The sequence below is a fragment of the Castor canadensis genome, chromosome 7 (assembly GCF_047511655.1).
Source record: "Castor canadensis chromosome 7, mCasCan1.hap1v2, whole genome shotgun sequence".
Lineage (NCBI taxonomy): Eukaryota > Metazoa > Chordata > Mammalia > Rodentia > Castoridae > Castor > Castor canadensis.
Genome location: NC_133392.1, coordinates 83,934,469 through 83,950,500, shown reverse-complemented (window position 1 = coordinate 83,950,500; position 16,032 = coordinate 83,934,469).

Below are 16,032 nucleotides of genomic sequence, written 5' to 3'. Positions count from 1 at the left end.
CAGTGCTTCTCCCATTCACTTGAAAGGGGAGATTCAGCAGAAAGTTGATGTTGCTGATCCAGGAAACACTGAGAGCTAGGCAGTACCCCTTTAAAGAGCAAACTGAATTCACCATCCTAACCATGTGGCTAGACCCTCTTGTTTCTAACATAAAACGATTCTCTTAAAAAACTGCAGTTTTTCTCCCATTCACTTGTATGCGGTGATGTTGCACAAAGTTTATGTTCCTCACCCATGAAAAGGCTGAAGGTTAGGCAGCATTCCTTTCAAAATCTAACACAGTTCACCATGCTTAACAAGGTGCAAGACCGTCTTGCTTGTCAAATTAATCCTTCTCTTACAAGAGCTACAGTGCTTTTCCCTTTCACTTGAAATCGGTGATTCAGCACAAAGGTTATGTTGCTCATCCAGGGAAACGGTGAGAAGTAGGCAGAATTCCTTTAAAGAGCAAAATGAATTCCCAATACTAACCAGGTTGCTAGATTCTCTTTTGTCTAACATTAAAGATTCTATTACAAACTTGCAGTTTTTCTCCGGTTTACTTGTATGTGGTGATTTTGCACAAAGTTGAAGATCCTCACCCATGAAAATGCTGACAGTTGGGCAGCATTCCTTTCAAAAGCTAACTCAGTTCAAACTGCTTAACAAGGTGCAAGGCCCTGTTCCTTGTAACATTAATGCTTCTCTTGCAAGAGTTGCAGTGCTTCTCCCTTTCACTTGAATGGGGAGATTCAGCAGAAAGGTTATGTTGCTGATCCAGGAAACCCTGAGAGCTAGGCAGTACTCCTCTAAAGAACAAACTGAATTCACCATACTAACCATGTTGCTAGACCCTCTTGTTTCTAACATACAAGGATTTTCTTAAAAAACTGCAGTTTTTCTCCCTTTCACTTGTATGCGGTGATTTTGCACAAAGGTTATGTTTCTCACCCATGAAATGGCTGAAGGTTAGTATGCGTTCCTTTCAAAAACTAACACAGTTCACCATGCTTAACGAGGTGCAAGACCCTCTTGCTTTTAGTATGAATGCTTCTCTTATAAGAGCTGCAGCGTTTCCCTTTCACTTGAATGGGGAGATTCAGCAGAAAGGTGATGTTGCTGATCCAGGAAACCCTGAGAGGTAGGCAGTACTCCTTTAAAGAGCAAACGGAATTCACCATACTAACCATGTTGCTAGACCCTCTTGTTTCTAACATAAAACGATTCTCTTAAAAAACTGCAGTTTTTCTCCCATTCACTTGTATGCGGTGATTTTCCACAAAAGTTATGTTTCTCAACCATGAAAAGGCTGAAGGTTAGGCAGCGTTCCTTTCAAAAACTAACACAGTTCACGATGCTTAACAAAGTGCAAGACCCTCTTGCTTGTAACATTAATCCTTCTCTTACAAGAGCTACAGTGCTTCTCCCTTTCACTTGAATGCGGTGATTCAGCACAAAGGTTATGTTGCTCATCCAGGGAAACGGTGAGAAGTAGACAGAATTCCTTTAAAGAGCAAAATGAATTCACAATACTAACCAGGTTGCTAGACCCTCTTTTGTCTAACATTAATGATTCTCTTACAAACCTGGAATCTTTCTCCCATTTACCTGTAGGTGGTGATTTTGCACAAAGTTGAAGATCCTCACCCATGAAAATGCTGACAGTTGGGCTGCATTCCTTTCAAAAGCTAACTCAGTTCACCATGCTTAACAAGGTGCAAGGCCCTGTTGCTTGTAACATTAATGCTTCTCTTGCAAGAGCTGCAGTGCTTCTCCCTTTCACTTGAATGGGGTGATTCAGCAGAAAGGTGATGTTGCTCATCCAGGAAAACACTCAGAGTTATGCAGTAGTCCCTTGAAGAGCAAACTGACTTCAAAATGTTAACCATGTTGCTCGACCCTCTTTTTCCTAACATTAAAGATTCTCTTAGAAACCTGCAGTTTTTCTCCCATTTACTTGTATGCGGTGATTTAGCACAATGTTGAAGATCTTCATCCATGAAAACGCTGACAGTTGGGCAGCGTTTCTTTCAAAAGCTAACTCAGTTCACCATGCTTAACAAGGTGCATTAATGCTTCTCTTACAAGAGCTACGGTGCTTCTCCCATTCACCTGAAAAGGGAGATTCAGCAGAAAGGTGATGTTGCTGATCCAGGAAACACTGAGAGCTAGGAAGTACTCTAAACAGCAAACTGAATTCACCATCCTAACTATGTTGCTAGACCCTCTTGTTTCTAACATACAAGGATTCTCCTAAAAAACTGCAGTTTTTCTCCCATTCACTTGTATGCAGTGAGCTTGCACAAAGTTTATGTTCCTCACCCATGAAAAGGCTGAAGGTTAGGCAGCATTCCTTTCAAAAACTAACACAGTTCACCATGGTTAACAAGGTGCAAGACCGTCTTGCTTGTCAAATTAATCCTTCTCTTACAAGAGCTACAGTGCTTTTCCCTTTCACTTGAAAGCGGTGATTCAGCACAAAGGTTATGTTGCTCATCCAGGGAAACGGTGAGAAGTAGGCAGAATTCCTTTAAAGAGCAAAATGAATTCACAATACTAACCAGGTTGCTTGATCCTCTTTTGTCTAACATTAAAGATTCTATTACAAACTTGCAGTTTTTCTCCCGTTTACTTGTATGTGGTGATTTTGCACAAAGTTGAAGATCCTCACCCATGAAAATGCTGACAGTTGGGCAGCATTCCTTTCAAAAGCTAACTCAGTTCAAACTGCTTAACAAGTTGCAAGGCCCTGTTCCTTGTAACATTAATGCTTCTCTTGCAAGAGTTGCAGTGCTTCTCCCTTTCACTTGAATGGGGAGATTCAGCAGAAAGGTTATGTTGCTGATCCAGGAAACCCTGAGAGCTAGGCAGTACTCCTTTAAAGAGCAAACTGAATTCACCATCCTAACCATGTTGCTAGACCCTCTTGTTTCTAACATACAAGGATTTTCTTAAAAAACTGCAGTTTTTCTCCCTTTCACTTGTATGCGGTGATTTTGCACAAAGGTTATGTTTCTCACCCATGAAATGGCTGAAGGTTAGTATGCGTTCCTTTCAAAAACTAACACAGTTCACCATGCTTAACGAGGTGCAAGACCCTCTTGCTTTTAGTATGAATGCTTCTCTTATAAGAGCTGCAGCGTTTCCCTTTCACTTGAATGGGGAGATTCAGCAGAAAGTTGATGTTGCTGATCCAGGAAACACTGAGAGGTAGGCAGTACTCCTTTAAAGAGCAAACGGAATTCACCATACTAACCATGTTGCTAGACCCTCTTGTTTCTAACATAAAAGGATTCTCCTAAAAAACTGCAGTTTTTCTCCCATTCACTTTTAGGCGGTGATGTTGCACAAAGTTTATGTTCCTCACCCAAGAAAAGGCTGAAGGTTAGGCAGCATTCCTTTCAAAAACTAACACAGTTCACCATGCTTAACAAGGTGCAAGACCGTCTTGCTTGTCAAATTAATCCTTCTCTTACAAGAGCTACAGTGCTTTTCCCTTTCACTTGAATGCGGTGATTCAGCACAAAGGTTATGTTGCTCATCCAGGGAAACGGTGAGAAGTAGGCAGAATTCCTTTAAAGAGCAAAATGAATTCCCAATACTAACCAGGTTGCTAGATCCTCTTTTGTCTAACATTAAAGATTCTATTACAAACTTGCAGTTTTTCTCCCCTTTACTTGTATGTGGTGATTTTGCACAAAGTTGAAGATCCTCACCCATGAAAATGCTGACAGTTGGGCAGCATTCCTTTCAAAAGCTAACTCAGTTCAAAATGCTTAACAAGGTGCAAGGCCCTGTTCCTTGTAACATTAATGCTTCTCTTGCAAGAGTTGCAGTGCTTCTCCCTTTCACTTGAATGGGGAGATTCAGCAAAAGTTATGTTGCTGATCCAGGAAACACTGAGAGGTAGGCAGTACTCCTTTAAAGAGCAAACTGAATTCACCATACTAACCATGTTGCTAGATCCTCTTGTTTTTAACATAAAAAGATTCTCTTAAAAAACTGCAGTTTTTCTCCCATTCACTTGTATGCGGTGATTTTCCACAAAAGTTATGTTTCTCAACCATGAAAAGGCTGAAGGTTAGGCAGCGTTCCTTTCAAAAACTAACACAGTTCACCATGCTTAACGAGGTGCAAGACCCTCTTGCTTTTAGTATGAATGCTTCTCTTATAAGAGCTGCAGCGTTTCCCTTTCACTTGAATGGGGAGATTCAGCAGAAAGGTGATGTTGCTGATCCAGGAAACACTGAGAGGTACGCAGTACTCCTTTAAAGAGCAAACTGAATTCACCATACTAACCATGCTGCTAGACCCTCTTGTTTCTAACATAAAACGATTCTCTTAAAAAACTGCAGTTTTTCTCCCATTCTCTTGTATGCGGTGATTTTCCACAAAAGTTATGTTTCTCAACCATGAAAAGGCTGAAGGTTAGGCAGCGTTCCTTTCAAAAACTAACACAGTTTACCATGCTTAACAAAGTGCAAGACCCTCTTGCTTGTAACATTAATCCTTCTCTTACAAGAGCTACAGTGCTTCTCCCTTTCACTTGAATGCGGTGATTCAGCACAAAGGTGATGTTTCTCATCCAGGAAAACAGTGAGAAGTAGGCAGAATTCCTTTAAAGAGCAAAATGAATTCACAATACTAACCAGGTTGCTAGACCCTCTTTTGTCTAACATTAAAGATTCTCTTACAAACCTGGAATCTTTCTCCCATTTACCTGTAGGTGGTGATTTTGCACAAAGTTGAAGATCCTCACCCATGAAAATGCTGACAGTTGGGCTGCATTCCTTTCAAAAGCTAACTCAGTTCACCATGCTTAACAAGGTGCAAGGCCCTGTTGCTTGTAACATTAATGCTTCTCTTGCAAGAGCTGCAGTGCTTCTCCCTTTCACTTGAATGGGGTGATTCAGCAGAAAGGTGATGTTGCTCATCCAGGAAAACACTCAGAGTTATGCAGTAGTCCCTTGAAGAGCAAACTGACTTCAAAATGTTAACCATGTTGCTCGAACCTCTTTTTCCTAACATTAAAGATTCTCTTAGAAACCTGCAGTTTTTCTCCCATTTACTTGTATCCGGTGATTTAGCACAATGTTGAAGATCTTCATCCATGAAAACGCTGACAGTTGGGCAGCGTTTCTTTCAAAAGCTAACTCAGTTCACCATGCTTAACAAGGTGCATTAATGCTTCTCTTACAAGAGCTACGGTGCTTCTCCCATTCACCTGAAAAGGGAGATTCAGCAGAAAGGTGATGTTGCTGATCCAGGAAACACTGAGAGCTAGGAAGTACTCTAAACAGCAAACTGAATTCACCATACTAACCATGTTGCTAGACCCTCTTGTTTCTAACATAAAAGGATTCTCCTAAAAAACTGCAGTTTTTCTCCCATTCACTTTTAGGCGGTGATGTTGCACAAAGTTTATGTTCCTCACCCATGAAAAGGATGAAGGTTAGGCAGCATTCCTTTCAAAAACTAACACAGTTCACCATGCTTAACAAGGTGCAAGACCGTCTTGCTTGTCAAATTAATCCTTCTCTTACAAGAGCTACAGTGCTTTTCCCTTTCACTTGAATGCGGTGATTCAGCACAAAGGTTATGTTGCTCATCCAGGGAAATGGTGAGAAGTAGGCAGAATTCCTTTAAAGAGCAAAATGAATTCACAATACTAACCAGGTTGCTAGATCCTCTTTTGTGTAACATTAAAGATTCTATTACAAACTTGCAGTTTTTCTCCCCTTTACTTGTATGTGGTGATTTTGCACAAAGTTGAAGATCCTCACCCATGAAAATGCTGACAGTTGGGCAGCATTCCTTTCAAAAGCTAACTCAGTTCACCATGCTTAACAAGGTGCAAGGCCCTCTTACTTGAAACAGTAATGCTTCTCTTACATGAGCTGCAGTGCTTCTCCCATTCACTTGAAAGGGGAGATTCAGCAGAAAGTTGATGTTGCTGATCCAGGAAACACTGAGAGCTAGGCAGTACCCCTTTAAAGAGCAAACTGAATTCACCATCCTAACCATGTGGCTAGACCCTCTTGTTTCTAACATAAAACGATTCTCTTAAAAAACTGCAGTTTTTCTCCCATTCACTTGTATGCCGTGATGTTGCACAAAGTTTATGTTCCTCACCCATGAAAAGGCTGAAGGTTAGGCAGCATTCCTTTCAAAATCTAACACAGTTCACCATGCTTAACAAGGTGCAAGACCGTCTTGCTTGTCAAATTAATCCTTCTCTTACAAGAGCTACAGTGCTTTTCCCTTTCACTTGAAAGCGGTGATTCAGCACAAAGGTTATGTTGCTCATCCAGGGAAACGGTGAGAAGTAGGCAGAATTCCTTTAAAGAGCAAAATGAATTCACAATACTAACCAGGTTGCTTGATCCTCTTTTGTCTAACATTAAAGATTCTATTACAAACTTGCAGTTTTTCTCCCGTTTACTTGTATGTGGTGATTTTGCACAAAGTTGAAGATCCTCACCCATGAAAATGCTGACAGTTGGGCAGCATTCCTTTCAAAAGCTAACTCAGTTCAAACTGCTTAACAAGTTGCAAGGCCCTGTTCCTTGTAACATTAATGCTTCTCTTGCAAGAGTTGCAGTGCTTCTCCCTTTCACTTGAATGGGGAGATTCAGCAGAAAGGTTATGTTGCTGATCCAGGAAACCCTGAGAGCTAGGCAGTACTCCTTTAAAGAGCAAACTGAATTCACCATCCTAACCATGTTGCTAGACCCTCTTGTTTCTAACATACAAGGATTTTCTTAAAAAACTGCAGTTTTTCTCCCTTTCACTTGTATGCGGTGATTTTGCACAAAGGTTATGTTTCTCACCCATGAAATGGCTGAAGGTTAGTATGCGTTCCTTTCAAAAACTAACACAGTTCACCATGCTTAACGAGGTGCAAGACCCTCTTGCTTTTAGTATGAATGCTTCTCTTATAAGAGCTGCAGCGTTTCCCTTTCACTTGAATGGGGAGATTCAGCAGAAAGTTGATGTTGCTGATCCAGGAAACACTGAGAGGTAGGCAGTACTCCTTTAAAGAGCAAACGGAATTCACCATACTAACCATGTTGCTAGACCCTCTTGTTTCTAACATAAAAGGATTCTCCTAAAAAACTGCAGTTTTTCTCCCATTCACTTTTAGGCGGTGATGTTGCACAAAGTTTATGTTCCTCACCCAAGAAAAGGCTGAAGGTTAGGCAGCATTCCTTTCAAAAACTAACACAGTTCACCATGCTTAACAAGGTGCAAGACCGTCTTGCTTGTCAAATTAATCCTTCTCTTACAAGAGCTACAGTGCTTTTCCCTTTCACTTGAATGCGGTGATTCAGCACAAAGGTTATGTTGCTCATCCAGGGAAACGGTGAGAAGTAGGCAGAATTCCTTTAAAGAGCAAAATGAATTCACAATACTAACCAGGTTGCTAGATCCTCTTTTGTCTAACATTAAAGATTCTATTACAAACTTGCAGTTTTTCTCCCCTTTACTTGTATGTGGTGATTTTGCACAAAGTTGAAGATCCTCACCCATGAAAATGCTGACAGTTGGGCAGCATTCCTTTCAAAAGCTAACTCAGTTCAAAATGCTTAACAAGGTGCAAGGCCCTGTTCCTTGTAACATTAATGCTTCTCTTGCAAGAGTTGCAGTGCTTCTCCCTTTCACTTGAATGGGGAGATTCAGCAAAAGTTATGTTGCTGATCCAGGAAACACTGAGAGGTAGGCAGTACTCCTTTAAAGAGCAAACTGAATTCACCATACTAACCATGTTGCTAGATCCTCTTGTTTTTAACATAAAAAGATTCTCTTAAAAAACTGCAGTTTTTCTCCCATTCACTTGTATGCGGTGATTTTCCACAAAAGTTATGTTTCTCAACCATGAAAAGGCTGAAGGTTAGGCAGCGTTCCTTTCAAAAACTAACACAGTTCACCATGCTTAACGAGGTGCAAGACCCTCTTGCTTTTAGTATGAATGCTTCTCTTATAAGAGCTGCAGCGTTTCCCTTTCACTTGAATGGGGAGATTCAGCAGAAAGGTGATGTTGCTGATCCAGGAAACACTGAGAGGTACGCAGTACTCCTTTAAAGAGCAAACTGAATTCACCATACTAACCATGCTGCTAGACCCTCTTGTTTCTAACATAAAACGATTCTCTTAAAAAACTGCAGTTTTTCTCCCATTCTCTTGTATGCGGTGATTTTCCACAAAAGTTATGTTTCTCAACCATGAAAAGGCTGAAGGTTAGGCAGCGTTCCTTTCAAAAACTAACACAGTTTACCATGCTTAACAAAGTGCAAGACCCTCTTGCTTGTAACATTAATCCTTCTCTTACAAGAGCTACAGTGCTTCTCCCTTTCACTTGAATGCGGTGATTCAGCACAAAGGTGATGTTTCTCATCCAGGGAAACGGTGAGAAGTAGGCAGAATTCCTTTAAAGAGCAAAATGAATTCACAATACTAACCAGGTTGCTAGACCCTCTTTTGTCTAACATTAATGATTCTCTTACAAACCTGGAATCTTTCTCCCATTTACCTGTAGGTGGTGATTTTGCACAAAGTTGAAGATCCTCACCCATGAAAATGCTGACAGTTGGGCAGCATTCCTTTCAAAAGCTAACTCAGTTCAAACTGCTTAACAAGGTGCAAGGCCCTGTTCCTTGTAACATTAATGCTTCTCTTGCAAGAGTTGCAGTGCTTCTCCCTTTCACTTGAATGGGGAGATTCAGCAGAAAGGTTATGTTGCTGATCCAGGAAACCCTGAGAGCTAGGCAGTACTCCTCTAAAGAACAAACTGAATTCACCATACTAACCATGTTGCTAGACCCTCTTGTTTCTAACATACAAGGATTTTCTTAAAAAACTGCAGTTTTTCTCCCTTTCACTTGTATGCGGTGATTTTGCACAAAGGTTATGTTTCTCACCCATGAAATGGCTGAAGGTTAGTATGCGTTCCTTTCAAAAACTAACACAGTTCACCATGCTTAACGAGGTGCAAGACCCTCTTGCTTTTAGTATGAATGCTTCTCTTATAAGAGCTGCAGCGTTTCCCTTTCACTTGAATGGGGAGATTCAGCAGAAAGGTGATGTTGCTGATCCAGGAAACCCTGAGAGGTAGGCAGTACTCCTTTAAAGAGCAAACGGAATTCACCATACTAACCATGTTGCTAGACCCTCTTGTTTCTAACATAAAACGATTCTCTTAAAAAACTGCAGTTTTTCTCCCATTCACTTGTATGCGGTGATTTTCCACAAAAGTTATGTTTCTCAACCATGAAAAGGCTGAAGGTTAGGCAGCGTTCCTTTCAAAAACTAACACAGTTCACGATGCTTAACAAAGTGCAAGACCCTCTTGCTTGTAACATTAATCCTTCTCTTACAAGAGCTACAGTGCTTCTCCCTTTCACTTGAATGCGGTGATTCAGCACAAAGGTTATGTTGCTCATCCTGGGAAACGGTGAGAAGTAGACAGAATTCCTTTAAAGAGCAAAATGAATTCACAATACTAACCAGGTTGCTAGACCCTCTTTTGTCTAACATTAATGATTCTCTTACAAACCTGGAATCTTTCTCCCATTTACCTGTAGGTGGTGATTTTGCACAAAGTTGAAGATCCTCACCCATGAAAATGCTGACAGTTGGGCTGCATTCCTTTCAAAAGCTAACTCAGTTCACCATGCTTAACAAGGTGCAAGGCCCTGTTGCTTGTAACATTAATGCTTCTCTTGCAAGAGCTGCAGTGCTTCTCCCTTTCACTTGAATGGGGTGATTCAGCAGAAAGGTGATGTTGCTCATCCAGGAAAACACTCAGAGTTATGCAGTAGTCCCTTGAAGAGCAAACTGACTTCAAAATGTTAACCATGTTGCTCGACCCTCTTTTTCCTAACATTAATGATTCTCTTAGAAACCTGCAGTTTTTCTCCCATTTACTTGTATGCGGTGATTTAGCACAATGTTGAAGATCTTCATCCATGAAAACGCTGACAGTTGGGCAGCGTTTCTTTCAAAAGCTAACTCAGTTCACCATGCTTAACAAGGTGCATTAATGCTTCTCTTACAAGAGCTACGGTGCTTCTCCCATTCACCTGAAAAGGGAGATTCAGCAGAAAGGTGATGTTGCTGATCCAGGAAACACTGAGAGCTAGGAAGTACTCTAAACAACAAACTGAATTCACCATCCTAACCATGTTGCTAGACCCTCTTGTTTCTAACATACAAGGATTTTCTGAAAAAACTGCAGTTTTTCTCCCTTTCACTTGTATGCGGTGATTTTGCACAAAGGTTATGTTTCTCACCCATGAAATGGCTGAAGGTTAGTATGCGTTCCTTTCAAAAACTAATACAGTTCACCATGCTTAACGAGGTGCAAGACCCTCTTGCTTTTAGTATGAATGCTTCTCTTATAAGAGCTGCAGCGTTTCCCTTTCACTTGAATGGGGAGATTCAGCAGAAAGTTGATGTTGCTGATCCAGGAAACACTGAGAGGTAGGCAGTACTCCTTTAAAGAGCAAACTGAATTCACCATACTAACCATGTTGCTAGACCCTCTTGTTTCTAACATAAAAGGATTCTCCTAAAAAACTGCAGTTTTTCTCCCATTCACTTTTAGGCGGTGATGTTGCACAAAGTTTATGTTCCTCACCCAAGAAAAGGCTGAAGGTTAGGCAGCATTCCTTTCAAAAACTAACACAGTTCACCATGCTTAACAAGGTGCAATACCGTCTTGCTTGTCAAATTAATCCTTCTCTTACAAGAGCTACACTGCTTTTCCCTTTCACTTGAATGCGGTGATTCAGCACAAAGGTTATGTTGCTCATCCAGGGAAACGGTGAGAAGTAGGCAGAATTCCTTTAAAGAGCAAAATGAATTCACAATACTAACCAGGTTGCTAGATCCTCTTTTGTCTAACATTAAAGATTCTATTACAAACTTGCAGTTTTTCTCCCCTTTACTTGTATGTGGTGATTTTGCACAAAGTTGAAGATCCTCACCCATGAAAATGCTGACAGTTGGGCAGCATTCCTTTCAAAAGCTAACTCAGTTCAAAATGCTTAACAAGGTGCAAGGCCCTGTTCCTTGTAACATTAATGCTTCTCTTGCAAGAGTTGCAGTGCTTCTCCCTTTCACTTGAATGGGGAGATTCAGCAAAAGTTATGTTGCTGATCCAGGAAACACTGAGAGGTAGGCAGTACTCCTTTAAAGAGCAAACTGAATTCACCATACTAACCATGTTGCTAGACCCTCTTGTTTTTAACATAAAAAGATTCTCTTAAAAAACTGCAGTTTTTCTCCCATTCACTTGTATGCGGTGATTTTCCACAAAGGTTATGTTTCTCAACCATGAAAAGGCTGAAGGTTAGGCAGCGTTCCTTTCAAAAACTAACACAGTTCACCATGCTTAACAAAGTGCAAGACCCTCTTGCTTGTAACATTAATCCTTCTCTTACAAGAGCTACAGTGCTTCTCCCTTTCACTTGAATGCGGTGATTCAGCACAAAGGTGATGTTTCTCATCCAGGAAAACAGTGAGAAGTAGGCAGAATTCCTTTAAAGAGCAAAATGAATTCACAATACTAACCAGGTTGCTAGACCCTCTTTGGTCTAACATTAAAGATACTCTTACAAACCTGGAATCTTTCTCCCATTTACCTGTAGGTGGTGATTTTGCACAAAGTTGAAGATCCTCACCCATGAAAATGCTGACAGTTGGGCTGCATTCCTTTCAAAAGCTAACTCAGTTCACCATGCTTAACAAGGTGCAAGGCCCTGTTGCTTGTAACATTAATGCTTCTCTTGCAAGAGCTGCAGTGCTTCTCCCTTTCACTTGAATGGGGAGATTCAGCAGAAAGGTTATGTTGCTGATCCAGGAAACCCTGAGAGCTAGGCAGTACTCCTTTAAAGAGCAAACTGAATTCACCATACTAACCATGTTGCTAGACCCTCTTGTTTCTAACATAAAACGATTCTCTTAAAAAACTGCAGTTTTTCTCCCATTCACTTGTATGCGGTGATGTTGCACAAAGTTTATGTTCCTCACCCATGAAAAGGCTGAAGGTTAGGCAGCATTCCTTTCAAAATCTAACACAGTTCACCATGCTTAACAAGGTGCAAGACCGTCTTGCTTGTCAAATTAATCCTTCTCTTACAAGAGCTACAGTGCTTTTCCCTTTCACTTGAATGCGGTGATTCAGCACAAAGGTGATGTTTCTCATCCATTAAAACAGTGAGAAGTAGGCAGAATTCCTTTAAAGAGCAAAATGAATTCACAATACTAACCAGGTTGCTAGACCCTCTTTTGTCTAACATTAAAGATTCTCTTACAAACCTGGAATCTTTCTCCCATTTACCTGTAGGTGGTGATTTTGCACAAAGTTGAAGATCCTCACCCATGAAAATGCTGACAGTTGGGCTGCATTCCTTTCAAAAGCTAACTCAGTTCACCATGCTTAACAAGGTGCAAGGCCCTGTTGCTGGTAACATTAATGCTTCTCTTGCAAGAGCTGCAGTGCTTCTCCCTTTCACTTGAATGGGGTGATTCAGCAGAAAGGTGATGTTGCTCATCCAGGAAAACACTCAGAGTTATGCAGTAGTCCCTTGAAGAGCAAACTGACTTCAAAATGTTAACCATGTTGCTCGACCCTCTTTTTCCTAACATTAAAGATTCTCTTAGAAACCTGCAGTTTTTCTCCCATTTACTTGTATGCGGTGATTTAGCACAATGTTGAAGATCTTCATCCATGAAAATGCTGACAGTTGGGCAGCGTTTCTTTCAAAAGCTAACTCAGTTCACCATGCTTAACAAGGTGCATTAATGCTTCTCTTACAAGAGCTACGGTGCTTCTCCCATTCACCTTAAAAGGGAGATTCAGCAGAAAGGTGATGTTGCTGATCCAGGAAACACTGAGCTAGGAAGTACTCTAAACAGCAAACTGAATTCACCATCCTAACTATGTTGCTAGACCCTCTTGTTTCTAACATACAAGGATTCTCCTAAAAAACTGCAGTTTTTCTCCCATTCACTTGTATGCGGTGAGGTTGCACAAAGTTTATGTTCCTCACCCATGAAAAGGCTGAAGGTTAGGCAGCATTCCTTTCAAAAACTAACACAGTTCACCATGGTTAACAAGGTGCAAGACCGTCTTGCTTGTCAAATTAATCCTTCTCTTACAAGAGCTACAGTGCTTTTCCCTTTCACTTGAAAGCGGTGATTCAGCACAAAGGTTATGTTGCTCATCCAGGGAAACGGTGAGATGTAGGCAGAATTCCTTTAAAGAGCAAAATGAATTCACAATACTAACCAGGTTGCTTGATCCTCTTTTGTCTAACATTAAAGATTCTATTACAAACTTGCAGTTTTTCTCCCGTTTACTTGTATGTGGTGATTTTGCACAAAGTTGAAGATCCTCACCCATGAAAATGCTGACAGTTGGGCAGCATTCCTTTCAAAAGCTAACTCAGTTCAAACTGCTTAACAAGGTGCAAGGCCCTGTTCCTTGTAACATTAATGCTTCTCTTGCAAGAGTTGCAGTGCTTCTCCCTTTCACTTGAATGGGGAGATTCAGCAGAAAGGTTATGTTGCTGATCCAGGAAACCCTGAGAGCTAGGCAGTACTCCTTTAAAGAGCAAACTGAATTCACCATCCTAACCATGTTGCTAGACCCTCTTGTTTCTAACATACAAGGATTTTCTTAAAAAACTGCAGTTTTTCTCCCTTTCACTTGTATGCAGTGATTTTGCACAAAGGTTATGTTTCTCACCCATGAAATGGCTGAAGGTTAGTATGCGTTCCTTTCAAAAACTAACACAGTTCACCATGCTTAACGAGGTGCAAGACCCTCTTGCTTTTAGTATGAATGCTTCTCTTATAAGAGCTGCAGCGTTTCCCTTTCACTTGAATGGGGAGATTCAGCAGAAAGGTGATGTTGCTGATCCAGGAAACACTGAGAGGTAGGCAGTACTCCTTTAAAGAGCAAACTGAATTCACCATACTAACCATGCTGCTAGACCCTCTTGTTTCTAACATAAAACGATTCTCTTAAAAAACTGCAGTTTTTCTCCCATTCTCTTGTATGCGGTGATTTTCCACAAAAGTTATGTTTCTCAACCATGAAAAGGCTGAAGGTTAGGCAGCGTTCCTTTCAAAAACTAACACAGTTCACCATGCTTAACAAAGTGCAAGACCCTCTTGCTTGTAACATTAATCCTTCTCTTACAAGAGCTACAGTGCTTCTCCCTTTCACTTGAATGCGGTGATTCAGCACAAAGGTGATGTTTCTCATCCAGGAAAACAGTGAGAAGTAGGCAGAATTCCTTTAAAGAGCAAAATGAATTCACAATACTAACCAGGTTGCTAGACCCTCTTTTGTCTAACATTAAAGATTCTCTTACAAACCTGGAATCTTTCTCCCATTTACCTGTAGGTGGTGATTTTGCACAAAGTTGAAGATCCTCACCCATGAAAATGCTGACAGTTGGGCTGCATTCCTTTCAAAAGCTAACTCAGTTCACCATGCTTAACAAGGTGCAAGGCCCTGTTGCTTGTAACATTAATGCTTCTCTTGCAAGAGCTGCAGTGCTTCTCCCTTTCACTTGAATGGGGTGATTCAGCAGAAAGGTGATGTTGCTCATCCAGGAAAACACTCAGAGTTATGCAGTAGTCCCTTGAAGAGCAAACTGACTTCAAAATGTTAACCATGTTGCTCGAACCTCTTTTTCCTAACATTAAAGATTCTCTTCGAAACCTGCAGTTTTTCTCCCATTTACTTGTATCCGGTGATTTAGCACAATGTTGAAGATCTTCATCCATGAAAACGCTGACAGTTGGGCAGCGTTTCTTTCAAAAGCTAACTCAGTTCACCATGCTTAACAAGGTGCATTAATGCTTCTCTTACAAGAGCTACGGTGCTTCTCCCATTCACCTGAAAAGGGAGATTCAGCAGAAAGGTGATGTTGCTGATCCAGGAAACACTGAGAGCTAGGAAGTACTCTAAACAGCAAACTGAATTCACCATACTAACCATGTTGCTAGACCCTCTTGTTTCTAACATAAAAGGATTCTCCTAAAAAACTGCAGTTTTTCTCCCATTCACTTTTAGGCGGTGATGTTGCACAAAGTTTATGTTCCTCACCCAAGAAAAGGCTGAAGGTTAGGCAGCATTCCTTTCAAAAACTAACACAGTTCACCATGCTTAACAAGGTGCAAGACCGTCTTGCTTGTCAAATTAATCCTTCTCTTACAAGAGCTACAGTGCTTTTCCCTTTCACTTCAATGCGGTGATTCAGCACAAAGGTTATGTTGCTCATCCAGGGAAACGGTGAGAAGTAGGCAGAATTCCTTTAAAGAGCAAAATGAATTCACAATACTAACCAGGTTGCTAGATCCTCTTTTGTCTAACATTAAAGATTCTATTACAAACTTGCAGTTTTTCTCCCCTTTACTTGTATGTGGTGATTTTGCACAAAGTTGAAGATCCTCACAAATGAAAATGCTGACAGTTGGGCAGCATTCCTTTCAAAAGCTAACTCAGTTCAAAATGCTTAACAAGGTGCAAGGCCCTGTTCCTTGTAACATTAATGCTTCTCTTGCAAGAGTTGCAGTGCTTCTCCCTTTCACTTGAATGGGGAGATTCAGCAAAAGTTATGTTGCTGATCCAGGAAACACTGAGAGGTAGGCAGTACTCCTTTAAAGAGCAAACTGAACTCACCATACTAACCATGTTGCTAGATCCTCTTGTTTTTAACATAAAAAGATTCTCTTAAAAAACTGCAGTTTTTCTCCCATTCACTTGTATGCGGTGATTTTCCACAAAAGTTATGTTTCTCAACCATGAAAAGGCTGAAGGTTAGGCAGCGTTCCTTTCAAAAACTAACACAGTTCACCATGCTTAACAAAGTGCAAGACCCTCTTGCTTGTAACATTAATCCTTCTCTTACAAGAGCTACAGTGCTTCTCCCTTTCACTTGAATGCGGTGATTCAGCACAAAGGTGATGTTTCTCATCCAGGAAAACAGTGAGAAGTAGGCAGAATTCCTTTAAAGAGCAAAATGAATTCACAATACT